A 15,624-nucleotide genomic window follows, 5' to 3' on the forward strand; every position below is an offset into this window, starting at 1 on the left:
TAGGGAGCTGGCGTCTGCCTGAGTCCTGAGCTGGACTCCAGGCCCCTGGTCCTGCATGTTCCACCCCAGCCTCCCCTCCTGACACTCTGAGCAGCTGCGGCTCTTCCCATCTTCCCAGTTTCCCATTTGGAAGCCTGTCAAGGAGGCTGTGGTGCCTGAAACACCAGCCGTGCACAAGGCGATCTCCAGACATTCGGATCAGTGGGATCTGATCAGGCCTCTAGATCTAGCCACCGGGTGGGCGTGTTAGACAACAGCACGGGGGTGTCATCAGAAAATCCAGACTGGGAGAAACGAGAGGAAAAATGACCTGGTTCTCCAGCAGATACACTGCAACAGGAGAAAAAAGGAGAGAGAGATTGATGGTGGAACGCAGAGGCTAAAAGACAGGAGACAAATCAACCGATTTTAACACGTGGAGCTAATTCAGATTCTGACCCCAAACACTTTTTTAAAAAGAACAGTTTATGGGTCAGTTGGGGAGAGCTGAAACCGCCTGGTTACTTCATGATATTAAGGACTCGACTGTTAACAGTTTTTAGGTATGATAATGGTAATGTTACTATGTTTTCTAAAAGAGGATCCTTAAGTTTTAGAAGTACAGACTGAAATATTTGTTTTTTAAATGTTTCAAAAAGTTTATCGCTCTTTCAGAAACATGCTGACCTATGGACAGATGATTTGATATCTGGGATCGCTTCAAAACTACCCTGGGGTGGGGTGAGGAGGGATGGAGGGAGGGTGCAGGCCAGAGAATGGAGATGGACTATGACGTGGTAACTGCTGAGCCCTGAGTGATGGGAAGGTAGAGCTTCATGAAAGCACTTTTTACAATGTTTGCATGTCTTTGAAAATTGCCATGATAAAATCTGGAAGGAGGAGGAAGAGAAACAGGAAGAGAAGGGAGGAGACAGACAGAGAGAGGAGGAGGGAAAAAGAGGAGAAGGAGGAAGAGGAGGCAGAGGAAAAGGGAGAAGGAAGAGGAAGGAGAAGGGAAGGGAGAAGGGGGAGGGGAGGAGGGAGAAGAAGGAGAGAAAGGAGGAGAGACAGACGAGAAACTGCAGCTGCTGAGGCTGGCCTCCTGGCCTATGTCCTAAGATCCTGGAGAACATCAGGCTGGAGAGCAGCCACCCCCTCTCTGGCTGGCTGTCCCATGGCCTCAGCCCCTTGCCACTCCAGGACTGGAGCCCTTCTCCCTTGCTGGGAACCTCACTGGGAAATAGGGTGGTCGTGCAGGGTCCCCCTCCCTGCAGAGCATGGGGTGGGCACTCACCGTGGAGAGGCAGCCCTTCTGCTCCTGGGAGATGGTGCTGTAGCCCAGGAAGCTGGTGACCATGACGAGAGTACCCGCCCAGATGAGGATGCAGGCAGAGGTGGCGAAGGTGCTGGAGGCCAGGATGCTGAGGTAGCCGCTTCTCTCCACCAGGGTCCAGACGCCCATGGCCAGGACAGCTGCCCCCCTGACCTGCAGGAGACCACCGGGTTGGAGCGAGGGGTGGCGGGGGCCTCAGGAGCTGCCATTCCTTGAGTGTCCGCTGGGTACCAGGCACTTCTCATGCATTGTCGTATTCAATTCAGGCCTCCACGAGCCTGTGAGAACAGTGTGGTGGCCTAGCTTGACAGATGAGGAAATGGAGGCTGAGGGAGGTTTGCAGGCTTGTCCAAGGTCACACATGTAAGCCAGCTGCAGATTTTAAATCTGGGTCTGATTTCTGATTCTGTGCATCTTACTATGGTTCCTACTGCATATGAGGCGGGGAAAAATGGCTGCAGTTTTGGGGATGACCAATATACCTGAGTCCTTTTGCCTCCCCTCCCCTCAGAGCACTCCCTGCCTCTGTCCACGTTTCCCTGATGGCTGTGGAGGTGCCTTTTGAGTACGGCCCCTTGTTCAATCCTTATATTTGCCCACTGGGGAAGCATGGCTGGGCCCCTTATCCCTCCCTGTTCTACAGAGGAAGGAACTGAGGCCCATGGAGGAAAGGTAAATGGCCCAAGTTAGGGGCAGGGCCAGGACCAGGGCTCAGAGCCCAGGGCCTGCTCGCTCAGTCCCGCTGCCTCCATGATGGAGGGCCGCTGTGCTGGACAAGCTGGAGCTCCCTGGGACCACAGGAAGAGGGCGGAGCGACTGCCTTGCTGTATGATTCCCTTTCAGTCCTGAGAGGGGAAGGGACGGGACACTGCTGATTTGCAGGTCTGGGGGATGCCTTCTTAGAAACTAGAGTGCTTGGGAAAGGTAGCTGGAGTGGCAGGGCTTGCCTGTTCTTTCCTGCGATGAAGCTGAGTAGCCCTTTCAGTGACTGTTATCTCAGCAGGGCAGAGTGCGTGGGCGCAAGTGTCCTCAAGGTGCCAGATGGGGACTGTTTGGAGTGTTTTCCCAGGATTTGGGTCCTCTGGGACCTCTGATCATCTCTGTCATTTGTGTTTGGAGGAACGGAGGCAGGATGGCGCACTTCCGGGTTCTTTATCACCAGCTTTTCCCGCGGGCGAAAATGCAGCCGGCGCCCAGGAAGGTGCAGACCAACTGGGCATGCGCCAGGTGACATCAATCCGAGGAGACCAAGATTTACCTGGTCGCACCTGCGGAACGCCCCCGACACGCCCGTGCCCCGCCTATTGCCCTCCCACTCCTAGAAAAGCTGCTCTCGGCCAGCGCGCCAGGCGGCCTTCCTGAGTCTCTCACTCCTGTCGGGATGTCGGGACTGCAGGAACTCCGTCGGAGAGCCCCACGGGGGGACTCTGCTGGCCTTCTTTGCCAGAGGCTGACAGACCTTTTCCCCACACCTTAGGTGACCAAAAATAAATGTGCAGTTTTGCTCCTACACTTGCCTACTCGCTGGTTCTTTTGTGCCCGCTCTGGTGGTCTTAGAAAAACAAATCAATTCGCTCCTGGGAAGGTGGACGTCTGTCTCCCAGTCTCTCTGCTCCCCATTTAGGGACGGGTCCATTTCCTCTGATGGGCAGTAGATGCTTCCTCAAGGGGTCTTGGGTGTAGCCAAAGCTAGAGAAGCCCTCTGGGCTGTGTTCACACCCCCTAATGCTTTTTCCTGCAAGTTGTCTCCCATCTGCCCCAGGAAAACTCTCTGTATAACCCACGCTGTCACTTCCCAGTTCTCTGTTCCGAGGAGTCACGGACCTTGGCTGAGCAAATGGGAGGTGATCCTTAGCAATGAATAGGCACCTACATTACTCAACTTGCAAGTATTTTACCATTTTGCTATTTTCTTTTCTGAGCTTTGCAACAGCTCTGTGAGGATGGGGCTGGGCAGGAGGGGACAGGCTATCCTTGTCTTGCAGATAAGAAAATTGAGGCTTGGAGAGAATAAGAATGTGCCCAAGATGACACCATTAGAGGCTTTCAGAATGGAGGTGCAAACCCAGTTATTTGAGGGCAAATCCAGGACTCTGTCCTTGGATCCCACAGAGTGGGCTGGGCCTGCTTCTCTACCTACTTTTACGTTTTTAATAGACATGATTTCTTCAAAGTGCCATTTTATCTCCATGGGTCCCTCCAGGCACCACCCAGCCTGCAGCAAATGGAACGGGAGAGGCTAACAGGTCGTAATTTTTCAATTCCATCATGCCCATTTTTTCTCACATTTTAACATCTCTAAAATTGGGGCACATCTTACGATTGATGGCATCTTACAATTACACTTGGCAGTGCTTTTTCTTGGTGATACAGAAAAACAACAGTGTATCTTACAACTGATAGCTTGGATTCAGTGAAATCCTGGAATACAACGGGTTTGAAAATTCTCTGTGGGTGAGCGTCCTCTGTGGCCCATACAACCTCCATGACCAGTGAGGGACTGCCTGCGTCTGGGTTCCAGCAAAATATCCTGGACAGAATTCTTCGGACCCTCGACAGCATGCCTGGAAGGTTTGGGTGTGGGTCCCAACTGTGTGTAACCAGCTCTGTGACCTAAAGAGAGTCCCTGAGCCTCTCCAGGCCTCAGTTTCTTCACCTCTGGAAAAAGGGAGTGAGTTATATTAGACCAGGGGTTCCCAGCCTGTAACTACTAAGGACCGTTTGATTATTTTTTCCCACGGATTTTATGTTTTGAGGGTTTTTGCGTATCAAACAAAGTGCATTAATTAAGTAATAATTCACTTCTCATTTTTTATTAATCCAAGGCACATATAGTGCCAGGAAGAGATTCTGAACAACATGAGACAGTCAACGTGACCACACTGAGTTGATCTAACTCCAGCAAAATGCCAAGAATCTTGGCTTTTCATGAGAATAGCCTCTTTATAGAAATACTCGCATTATCCGTGATCCGTTAGGCTTCTTAAGCCTGTCCCTCAAACCAGAGTGGGGGCTGAGCATATGGGTCTGGGGCCACCAAAAGGCATACGTTTGGACCGGTCTGGTGACAATCTGTTGGAAGACACAGAAACTCACCGAGAGCTTTGTATCCTTCGCCCAGAGAAATGGTCATCCACATGAAATAACACCCTGGGGGCCGGGGCTGAAGTCTATTTTGCACTCCCTAATGAGCTCTGGCCTTGACGGTCTCCAGGCCTCCTCCACCCCTATGGCGCCCTAAGACCTGGCTGTACAGTCACCTGGGAGACTATGAAAAACCCAGGCTCCACTGCAGGCCCATCCGTGTCTGTGGGAGTGGGACCCACGCATGAATTTTTTATGAAGTTCCGGAGTGATCCTAGCTGAGAACCATTGCCTAGAATTAATGAATGGGGTCCAGGCGTCCTGCCCTCCTCTTCCCAGTTGGTGGCGCTGTGCTGAGCCTCGCAGAACACAGCGGCTTCCTGGTGGCTCAGTCCCAGGAACGGCCCCTTGAAGCTCCCGGTTCCCTCCCCTGGGAGGAGTTGCCTGGAGTGCTACTGAGATTTGTTCAGGACCTGAACCCCATCCTTTCCCTCCGTCTGTTTGTTAGGGTGTTTGCTTTGGCAGAAGCTTTAAGGTAGAAAGTGGGGTAATCCCGAGGAACAGAATTTTCCTCTAAAGGGGCAAAAATCAGATTATGCAAGAAAGGAACAAACCGTGGCTCCCAGGGCAGTTGGAGGCTATGAGAAATGCAGCCCTGGAGAGGAGCACTCTTGATCCGGCCGACGGAGGCCTGCTCTCTGCCAGGGCACCTGCCGGCCACGCAAATGGGGCTGGGATCTTGCAAAGCTTGCAAAGTGACACCGGATCCTGGGCCATGGGGCAGGGTCTGGAGGGGGTCTGGAGGGACACACTTCCCTGATTAAGGTCTAGAGAACAACAAATCCACATGCATTGCTGTCCAGAAGAAATCAGGAGATGAGTCTGAATCAACGGGGCCTGGTTATGGCTTTGAGAAATGCAGTTAATACTCCACAGAAAACCAACCCAGTTTCTACAAAGAGCCAAATTCTGTTGAATCAACTCTACGCCAATGGTTGTTAAAACCGCTCACTAGGGTCAGCTAGTAGCCAGGGGTCTGCAGGAGCCAGAGCGCTGCAAGTCCTCCGGGAAGCTCCTGCCGGGGACGTGGTTGGCTCTTTAGAAAGCAAGCTTTCCTCTGAGCAAGAGGAGGGAAACTGCTCACTGTTGGAATGGGTCACCAGAGGCTGCCACGGGAGGGCGGAAGTTGGCATGTCTGTGTGCCAGTCCTGGCTGTGCCCTTGACTGGGTATGTGACTGCGGACAGACAGTTGGCCTCTCAAAGCCTCAGTCTCTTCATCTGCAAATTGGTGGCACTGGATGGGAATACCTCTGAGGTCCCTTCCACATGGTTAAACTATCCCTGTTACTATTGGGCAACAATATTCTGACAAGACACCGCCAGCAAGATGCTTCTGGACCAGTGGCTCATGGCTGTCACTCAAACCACTTGGAAACTGGCCAGTTCAACAGAGAGCAGTGGAAGACTAGTGGGGCAGGGAGAGAGCTGACCCTAGTGAGCGGTTTTAACAACCATTGGCGTAGAGTTGATTCAACAGAATTTGGCTCTTTGTAGAAACTGGGTTGGTTTTCTGTGGAGTATTAACTGCATTTCTCAAAGCCATAGCCTGTGGCCGATTAGCCAGCAAACCCTGCATAGGGTGAAGCCAGGCAATGAGGACGCGAGCAGACCAGTAGCGGCGGAGCAGGTCACCCATGCCGTGTCATTTTAGGAACTTCCCATTTATAGGAGAGAAACATTGCCAAAGTGTGGCTCAGGTCATCGTGGGGAGAAGTGTTAGCTTCAACTGCTGCACATCCCCAGGGCTGGATAGAAATACGGCAGCAGGCCTGAAGGAAAGCAGGCAGCAGCCTAACAGTAAATATAGGATTTTTCTTTGTCCTGCTAGCTAGGGCTTCTGTGCTGAGAGCTCAGGGGAGGATGGGGTGGGGCAGGAGCCAGGACCATGGGACTCCCAGTAAAGAAGGATTCCCTGGGCAGGGGAGTTCTCCACCTTCAGGCCTGGGGTTGGGCAGGGGGAGCCCATGGTGTGGGAGGCAGAAATGCACTGGCTGATAGAATAGTTCATTTATTTGATGTTTGCTACTACGAGCCAAGCATCACGCTGGACTGAAAAGGTTTTTGGCCTGGACAGGAGATCCCCCATTGGGAACCACACACATCATCCATACCTCTCCTTCCAGGTCAGTCTGGTCAATGGCACCATCACCATCCACCCTAGACCAGACCAGACACCTCAGGGTCACTACTGACTCCTTCCTCTCCTCTCAACGACAGCCAATTCCCCTCTGCTCTCAAACCTGTCTCCATCTCCCCACCATCAGCTCCCAGCTCCGGCTCTACCTGCAGGCTGGCGCAGTGTGCCCCAAGGCACCTCCTGCTGAACAATCCCCACGGGTTCCAACACCCACAGCCCCAAGCCCAGACTCTTTGCATGGCCTCAGGGCTCTTATGTGTCTGGCCTTAACCTATTTTTGGCTTCATCTTCCTCTGCTTTCCTTCCTCCACACCTAGGCTTTAATCGCCGTGAACAAAGTAGTTGCTTTTCTTGTAAACACTGTGGATACCCACTAACTATGGCAGCAATAGTAGAGTGGTGAAGAGGGTGAACTCTGGGATGAAGTGCCAGTGCCTGAGTCCAAGCTGTTCTGTTTATGGCTTGGACTTCACGGTGTGGATTTGGGTAAGTTAACCAAACGCCGGGCCTCTGAGAGGCTCTCTCCTGTCCCTTCCCAACCTGCTCACATTGTTCTCTTTACCTTTCTGTTTCCACTGAATTCCTATTCACCCGTTAAGCCCCATCTCCAGCTCGGCACCTGCTCCGACCGTGCTGGGCAGGTGAGCTCGTCCCTCTCCCGCACGCCTATGGCACTGTTCACCTCACAGCAGCCCTTGGCACGGCGGTGGGAGACTCCCCCGACTCCCCCGACTCCGCTCAGAACCCTGGGCCCAGCATACCACCTGGCACCTGGGAGCCGCCCACGTGAGTGTGGGACTCGGTGAATGGGGCTTTGTAGGGGGCTTTGGAAATAGCAGCACCTGCTCCCCTCACTCCTCTCTGTCTGCCAAGCTCCTGGGACAGCAATGAGTATCCCCTTCCCTGTTTTATGGCCATTTTTATTTTTAGAGGGGCTGTCTGCAAATTGCCAGCAGTCCCCAAGGGCAATGGGCTTTCCTCTGGGTCATTAGGAAGAAGCCCCTGGAAAGGATCTTCATGCCAGACCAATACTTGGCTATTCTCGTTCTTTCTTTCAACCCAAACCCACTGTGCACTTGCTATGAGGATGCCAGGCTCTCCGGCCATAGTGGGGCCTACACCTGACGCTGCCCTTGCCCTTAAGTCGCAGGCCAGTGACAGGTGGAAAGGCCCAGCTATCACCAGGGTGATTTCCATTAGAAAGAGAGGAGAATGGGTCTAATTTCAGGGAGGGGGGCCGGCAAACAGCCTGGGGCTCAGGAGAGGACTGGGAGACCACGTCTGAGCAAGACTCGGTTGCTTTTAAAGAATGGTACCTTGTTCCCACATCAGAAGGGTCAGCTGCAGTCCCAATAGTGCACTGCTGAGCCTGGCACTCACATGCAGGGTAGATGGCACCTCAGTGCCACACCCGAGCTTCCGAGCTCTCCAGGACGGTACAGGCAAGCGTGCATCAGGCACCATTGCTCACCCTGCTCGTGAGGGACCTTTTTCTGAGCACCAGGCGGGCGTTTCTCCCGGCTCTGTCCATGCTGCTGTCGCCTTGGTTTGACTGAATCTTCAAGGACAGGCTAGTCATGCTAAGGACCATTTTCCACTTTGAGGCATTCTTTTCTTGGTTCTCTGGTTTTAAAGAGCACTTGATAAAATAAATCAGAGCACTGCTTCCCTCTCTTCCCCAATCCCAGCTACCCTTATAACAAGAGCAGAATCTCATGGGACATACCGAGGGGTGGAGCTGGAAAGGGACATAAAATCACCTTCCAAACCCAGCTCAGTACCCAGGGGAAACCTTCCTTGGAGCTGTCTCTCCCTACCCCACCCTCAGCAAACCATTCTGTCCTCTGTACCAGCTCCATGTCTTGCATATGTTTCTGTAATTACACTCATCACTGCCTATTTGTTTTATTTGCTACCTTGTGTCTCCTCTTTTAGCCTCTTGATTAAACCTTATTCATCTTAGTATCTTCAATGGAGTCCTAGATGTGGGAGGGAAGAAAGAAGGAAGGAAGGAAGGGAGGGAGAGAGGAAGGAAGGGAGGAGGAAATTGAGTTCAACCCCTTTTATATTCTGGATGGAGAAACTAAGGTCCAGAGAAAAGTGACTTTTCCACAGTCACACAGCTAGCCAGGGGAAGCATGGAGCCTAGAACTCAAGAATACTAATGCTCAGTTTAGTGTCCATTTTACCAATTGGGCTACGGACCCACACGAAGCTGCTTGGCCCAGGAAGCCAGTTGTGCGGTGCCTGGGCTATGGCAGATCTAGAGTCCCTGAGCTACCGAAGAGCTGCTAGGAGGGGTGACCACAGCTTCGTCCTGACTTGTCTCACTCGCCACGGCCCTGAGCAGACCGAATGCACATCCCTCTTGATATGGTTTGGCTGTGTCCCCACCCAAATCTCCACTTGGACTGTAGTTCCCATAATCCCCGTGTCGTGGGTGGGACCTGGTGGGGGGTGACTGAGTCATGGGGGCGGGCCCTCCATGCTGTTCTCATGAGTGACTTCTCACGAGATCTGATGGTTTTGTAAGGGGCTTTTCCCCCTTTGCTTGGCACTTCTCTCTCTCCTGCCACCTTGTTTGCTTCTCCTTCCACCATGATTGTAAGTTTCCTGAGGCCTCACTAGCCATGCTGAACCATGAGTCAATTAAACCTCTTTTCTTTTTTTTTTTTTTTTTGTTGTTGAGACGGAGTCTCGCCCTGTCGCCCAGGCTGGAGTGCGGTGGCCGGATCTCAGCTCACTGCAAGCTCCGCCTCCCGGGTTCCCGCCATTCTCCTGCCTCAGCCTCCCGAGTAGCTGGGACTACAGGCGCCAGCCACCTCGCCCGGCTAGTTTTTTTTGTATTTTTAGTAGAGACGGGGTTTCACCGTGTTAGCCAGGATGGTCTTGATCTCCTGACCTCGTGATCCGCCCGTCTCGGCCTCCCAAAGTGCTGGGATTACAGGCTTGAGCCACCGCACCCGGCCCCCTCTTTTCTTTATAAATAACCCAGTCTCATGTATTTCTTCATAGGAGCATGAGAATGGACTAATACACCCCTCAGCCATGGCCCTGTCCTCCAGCAGACCCTGACAGCCAAGAGGGGTAGAGGTGCCCCGAAGGCTGTGGGGAGTCCCATGCCATTCAGCATCTCAAGAAGTGGTGTAGCAGAGAAACCAGCTACCGGGTCCCTCACCTGTTTTTCCTCAGATGGCAAGCCCAGGAAGGGGGCAGAGGCTATATTCAATGGGGTGATGCTGTCGGAGGTGAAGGGCTTTCTAGCTCTGGCAAAGAGGTGAGCTGAAGGCCCCACCAGGGCCTCCCTGGATTCTGAAGTGATGCTCCCAAGCCACCTCATTCCCCTGCCGGGCTCCGTCCTTCATCTTCTCTGCCACCTGTCTTGGTCCCATGCCTCCTTTAAGGGCTCCCACGGTTCCCTGTAGGCTGAGCCCTCCTGGCGCCCTGGGAAGGAGCAAGGTCTCTGCTTCAGGAGCAGAGGCAGGCTCTCCAGTCACGGAGTGCTTCCCATTGCCTGGCAGAGCTCCTGGGAGGCTGGAAAAGTTTTGATTATGAACACAGCCAAGCAGCTAATTAAAATAATAAATTAGAGAAAAACATTGCAGGGGTAATGGGAGCTGCAGGGAGCCGTGGAGGAAAAGGGAGGGGAAAGAAACGCATCTCCTAGGTGGCTGCCTAGGAAAGCCTGGGCCACATTTTTCTTTTTAGGGTCGTGAAAGAGGCATGAAAGTGTTGGCATTTTGGTTCCTCCCCTGCTCAGCAGGATCATCCCATAAACAGTGGGTTAACTGAAACCCTAGGTGGGGTGGGGCGGTGGGAGTCAGAGATAGGGTGACGGGGAAGGATTGCCACCTGAATCCTGCTCCATGTTTTGCAAACTTTGGAATGTGACCCATTTGGGTGATAAAACAAATTTAGTGGGTTGTAACCTGCACTAAAAAGAGTGAGTTAAAATAGTAGAGAAAATATCAGTGTGCGTCTGTGTTACGGTTTTCTAGATGGGCAGAACTAACAGGATCTACGTATGTATGAAAGGGAGTTGATTAAGGAGAATCGACTCACAGGATCACAAGGTAAAGTCCCACGACAGGTCATCTGCAAGCTGAGGAGCAAGGAAGCAAGTGGTGGACCAGTCCGAGTCCCAAAACCTCAAAAGTGGGGAAGACGACAGTGCAGCCTTCAGGCTGTGTCCAAAGGCCCAAAAGCCCCTGGCAAACCACTGGTGTAAGTCCAAGAGTCCAAAAGCTGAAGAACTTGGGAGTCTCGTGTTCGAGGGCAGGAGGCATCCAACATGGCAGAAAGATGAAGGCCAGAAGACTCAGCAAGTCAAGTCCTTCCATGTTCTTCTGCCTGTTTTATTCTAGCCATGCTGGCAGCTGATTAGACGGTGCCCACCCACATTGAGGATGGGTCCGTCTCTCCCAGTCCACTGACTCAAATGTTGATCTCCTTTGGCAGCACCCTCACAGACGCACCCAGGAACAATACTTCCAGTCCTTCAATCCAATCAAGTTGACACTCAGTATTAACCATCACAGCATCATGCACTGTAAGGGTAAGTTTAGTTTTGTGAATGTTTCATGTAAGCATTTCTTATGCTTCCACGCATATCATGCGTCACCATCAGAAAAGTCTTAAAGTCAGCACTATGGACAGAGAAAGTCGTTAAAGAGACCAGGCATGCCCATTAGTCTAATCATAATAGTCATGCATTATAGCTAAGCACCAAGTATGTGGCACAAATTGTACTATTTTTCTAAATATTAACCTCTAATTCTTACAGGTATCGGTGTTCTCATTTAGCGTATGAAAAAACAGGCTCAGCGAGATTAAGTGATTTGCCTAATGTCTTAGTTCAAGCTGCCGTAACAAAATGCCACAGTCTGGGTGGCTTAAACACCGGAAATTAATTGTCTCAGAGTTCTGCAGGCTGGGAAGTCCGAGATCAAGGTGATTCTGTTCTGGGTGGGGCTCTCTTCCTGGCTGGGCAATGGCTGCCTTCTTGCGGTGTTTTCACCTGGTCTATGGAGAAAAAGAGAGCGCTCTCTCTCTTCCTGTTCTTAGAAGACCATCAATCCTAGCAGAACAGAACCAATTCCCTGTGGACTCATTTAGCCTTACTTACCTCCCTGTCTCCAAATACAGGCACACTGGGGGTTAGGGCTTCAACATATCACTTTTGGGGGGACACAATTCAATCTGTAGCACCTAATGTCCCAGGGCAAATAGATAACGGAGTCTGAATTTGAACTCAAACTTTAGTCTGAGCCTTCCCAGCATGCCGTGCTGCCTCGTTAATTCATGAATGCCCCAAGGACACTGGGAACGTGTGGGATTTAGAGCTGGGGCTGCAAAGCTTGGTGGCCAAGCACACAGGCTTGGGGCTGGACAGCACTGGGCTACAGCTCCAGGACAAGGCAAAGTGCTTCCCATTCCTAAAGTAGGGCTCTAAGAGAGAAATTCGCAGCCTCAGGCAGGGCTGGGAGGGCTAACAGGATGATGTACGTGCAAGGACAAGCACAGAGGCTCACCATAGTAAATTCCAGGAACACTGGGAACTGTGTTTACTGATGGATCCTATGGGCCTAGACCCGCATCTGGCACTTACTAGGTGCTTCATGCAAATTGTGGACCTAATTTTTAAATTGTCATTTTCGTCACTGACCTGGTATTAGACTACGTGGGTGTCAGTGTTAGCTTTATCATCACTGTCAGACCTTGGGTGAGATTCGGAACTGGGTGGCCTGTTCCCTATCTGTAAAATGAGGATAATAATGACATGGACCATCCAACAGCACCTGACAAATGCTGGGCTCAGAACCGCATGGGGCCAACCCAGGTTTCCCCTCTCCGTGCTGGGTTTCGATAAAGAGTGCAGGGTGATAGACTAGAGAGGACCTTGTTCTGGGGGAGAAACGAAGCTTGTGTTTTCCCTGGGCTGTGCCTCACACCTCAGCAGGCTCAGGCAGGAGGACAGTGATTGGACGCTGGGGGTGTCTGTGTGGGAGGGAGCCTTCTCTCGTTGGGAGGGATCCTCGCTGGCCAACGCCCCCTCCCTGGGGAATTCTGGTGAGTTCCTAGGGACTTGGTGCTCTGTCCCTAGGGACTGGGCCAGCAGGCTGCCCAGTGTCTACCCCTGAGGAGGTTGCAGCAGGTCTTGGTGACTGGATGCCAGGACCCCCTGCATTGGAGACTGAGGCCCGAACCTTCAAAATCCAACCATCCCCCACCAGGGAAAGAAGTCTGAGCTGAGCTGGTCCCTGGGAAGCTGGTCCATGGCCAGCCAGGCCCCCGGCAGGGGTATTTTTAACTGGAATCAGGGAGCGCTGCATGAAGGAAGCTCCCCTTGCTGGCAACTGCACCAGTAACACACTTGCTGTGCAGCTGCATGCACTGCCACCCACAGGCCACTCTCCTTCCCACCCCAAAAGGATGCACACACCAAACAGGCCCTGGGTCCTCCCCAACTGTGGTCGCTGTGTCTGCTGCCCATTCCCACCTATGGCACCTTGGCACAGGCAGGAGCTCAAGGTCTGAGACCTTCCACAAATATTTGGGCAGAGCACCTCATGACAGCCCTAGGGATGAAAGAGCCGATGACCCTCTGGCCCCATCTGCTACTGCCCAGCCCTCTCCTGGTGCCCAGCCGGTGGTGCCTACATGGAGTCCACTTTCTCTACCCTCCCGTCTCCGCACTTTCCTGAAAGTGCTTTCCCCACAGCTGCCCCTCTGTTGCTAAGCCCAGTGGCCTTTTCCAGGCCTCAGAACACTTGATGTTGGCTTACCCCTCAACATTGCTGACCTTCTCGGGCCCCCGGCTTCCCTCCCACCTCACTGACTGTTCTGCCCCAGGCTCCCCAGATCAAACTAAGCACTGATCAGTTTGTCTGCGGCTCTCCCGGTTTAAGACTAAAAGTCTCACATCCTGGGAACTCTCTCAGTTCAGGGCAAACTGGGACTGTGGGTTACCCCAGACTCACCCGGACCTGTGAGGATGCCCTAGACTCACCCTGACCTGTGAGGACACCCATGTCTGTCTCCTTCTTGCCTCTCGTTTCCTCTCGATCTCCATGCTTTCCCTAAGGGATCTCCCCTATTTCTGTGACTGCAGCTACCATTGGGGTGGGGACAATCCCCAAGTCTGGGGTGCCAGCCTGACTCTCTCCTGAGATCCAGACCTGTAAGCTAACTGCCTACAGGGCATCTCTGCTCAGAGATCTCCTGGCACCTCAAAAAGTCACCATGTCTATATCTGACCTCACCATCTGACTCCAAACTTCTCTCTTCAGTCTCTGGTTTCAATGAAGGGCTCTACCGTCCATCAGGAGATTCATATCCCAGGCAGGCACCTCTTCCAGCCAATGGCACCTCTTCTTGTCAATTTCGCCTCCTAAATCCCTCGACTCCAAGTATTTCTATCCCCACTGTCATTCCCACAGTGCAGGTCACTACCATCTTTCACTTTGATGAGTGCGAAGTCTAGAGGGAATGTCAACAGTGGTCATTCCTGGGATGGCCAGTGTTATGGGCTGGACTGTGTCCCCTCAAAGATAGGTTGAAATCCTCACCCCTGGAACCTGTGAGCGTGGTCTTATTTGGAAATAAGATCTTTGCAGATGTAGTCAAGTTACAATGAGGTCAGAAGGGTGGACCCTAATCCAACATGACTGGTGTCCTTGGAAGACGAAGACATCATGTGAAGACAGAGACACACAGGAGAGCAGGATGTGACAGCAGAAGCCTCAGAGATTGGAGGGATGCAGCTGCAAGCCAAGGAGTGCTGAGAACTGCCAGTCACGCCCAGAAACTGGAACAGGTGACAAAGGGTCCCTCCCCTAGAAGCTCCAGAGGAAGCACAGCTCTGCTGATGCCCTGATTTTGGACTTGTAGCCTCCAGAACGGTGAGAGAGTGAATTTCTGTTGCTTAAAGCCATCCAGTCTACAGCACTTTGCTACAGCAGCCCTGGAAAGCTAACACAGGGAGATGTGGACAATTTTCATTTTCTTAGTATACTTTTCAATATTTTAGAGGTGATCTGTAGTGGACACATAAGACTTTTATGATGAGGAAAAACATAGTCATTCTTAAAAAGAACTGCTCATCAGTAGGAATCCTAAGTGTACTATTGGATTTGTCCCCGAGAGTCTAAGCCATCTATGCCACACAGTTTACCGTCCTCATCAACACAGCTTTATTATTCCACAGGAGACTCTTGCCCAGGAAGATAAAAGCTGCACATAATTTTATTGTTCGTTTCGGGGACTTTGCAAATAACATTTACACAAACAGCAGATTGTACCATTTTTGAATAGATAGCATCTGATGACTGTCTTTTGGCCAAGACTCTTCAAAAGCTCTTGCCTTGCCATGTCTTCCCATCCCAAACTCCTAGGTCATGGCTCTTCCCAATCCTGATCAAGTCCCCGCAGGAAAGATGCTCAAAACTCAGACATATCCCATTTGCGTTTGCTTTTCTGAGATGATTCTAAGACTCTGTAAAGGGTCTTCTCCCTTACCATGGTAGCAGGAAACCTGGTTGCCTTATCCGAGGGGTTGATTTGGTGGTATTTTCAGGCATTTGACATCTGATATTCAAAATGTAGCATTTATCGAATGCAACACCAATCATCCCTGAATTGTAGGCAGGGAAACAGGCTCCTCAAACTTAAGTTGCCCAAGGCCACACCATTAGTAGCTGGCAGAGCCTAGGTCCAGTGACCTGCAAAGCCTGCACTCTTACTCTTCTACCTTCCCAAATTTACTGAGACTGTAATACAAAATACTTATATTCTGGTGTCTGGCTATTTTTGGGAACTGGTGGTATTCGGCTCTCAATGGTCCAGATAATTGCCCCAAGTGGACAGGCTGTGGTCCTCTGGAACACATCACCCAGGCAGGTTTCCTGGGGGGAATCACCATAGAGACCATTTCCATCGCAGGCAGCAGCAGCCGGAGCTCCCAGGACTTCTGTTTCCCTGCCCTAGGCCTGGAGAATGTTAACCATGAAAGGCAAATGGGCTTTGGTTGGA

General features: G+C 51.8%; 1 pseudogene; it reads right to left on the minus strand.

Annotated features, from left to right (window-relative positions):
• Positions 1-15,624, minus strand: part of LOC113219816 — a 48,452-nt pseudogene that overhangs the window by 32,379 nt on the left and 449 nt on the right.

Source organism: Piliocolobus tephrosceles, chromosome 10 (assembly GCF_002776525.5).
Source record: "Piliocolobus tephrosceles isolate RC106 chromosome 10, ASM277652v3, whole genome shotgun sequence".
Classification (NCBI taxonomy): domain Eukaryota; kingdom Metazoa; phylum Chordata; class Mammalia; order Primates; family Cercopithecidae; genus Piliocolobus; species Piliocolobus tephrosceles.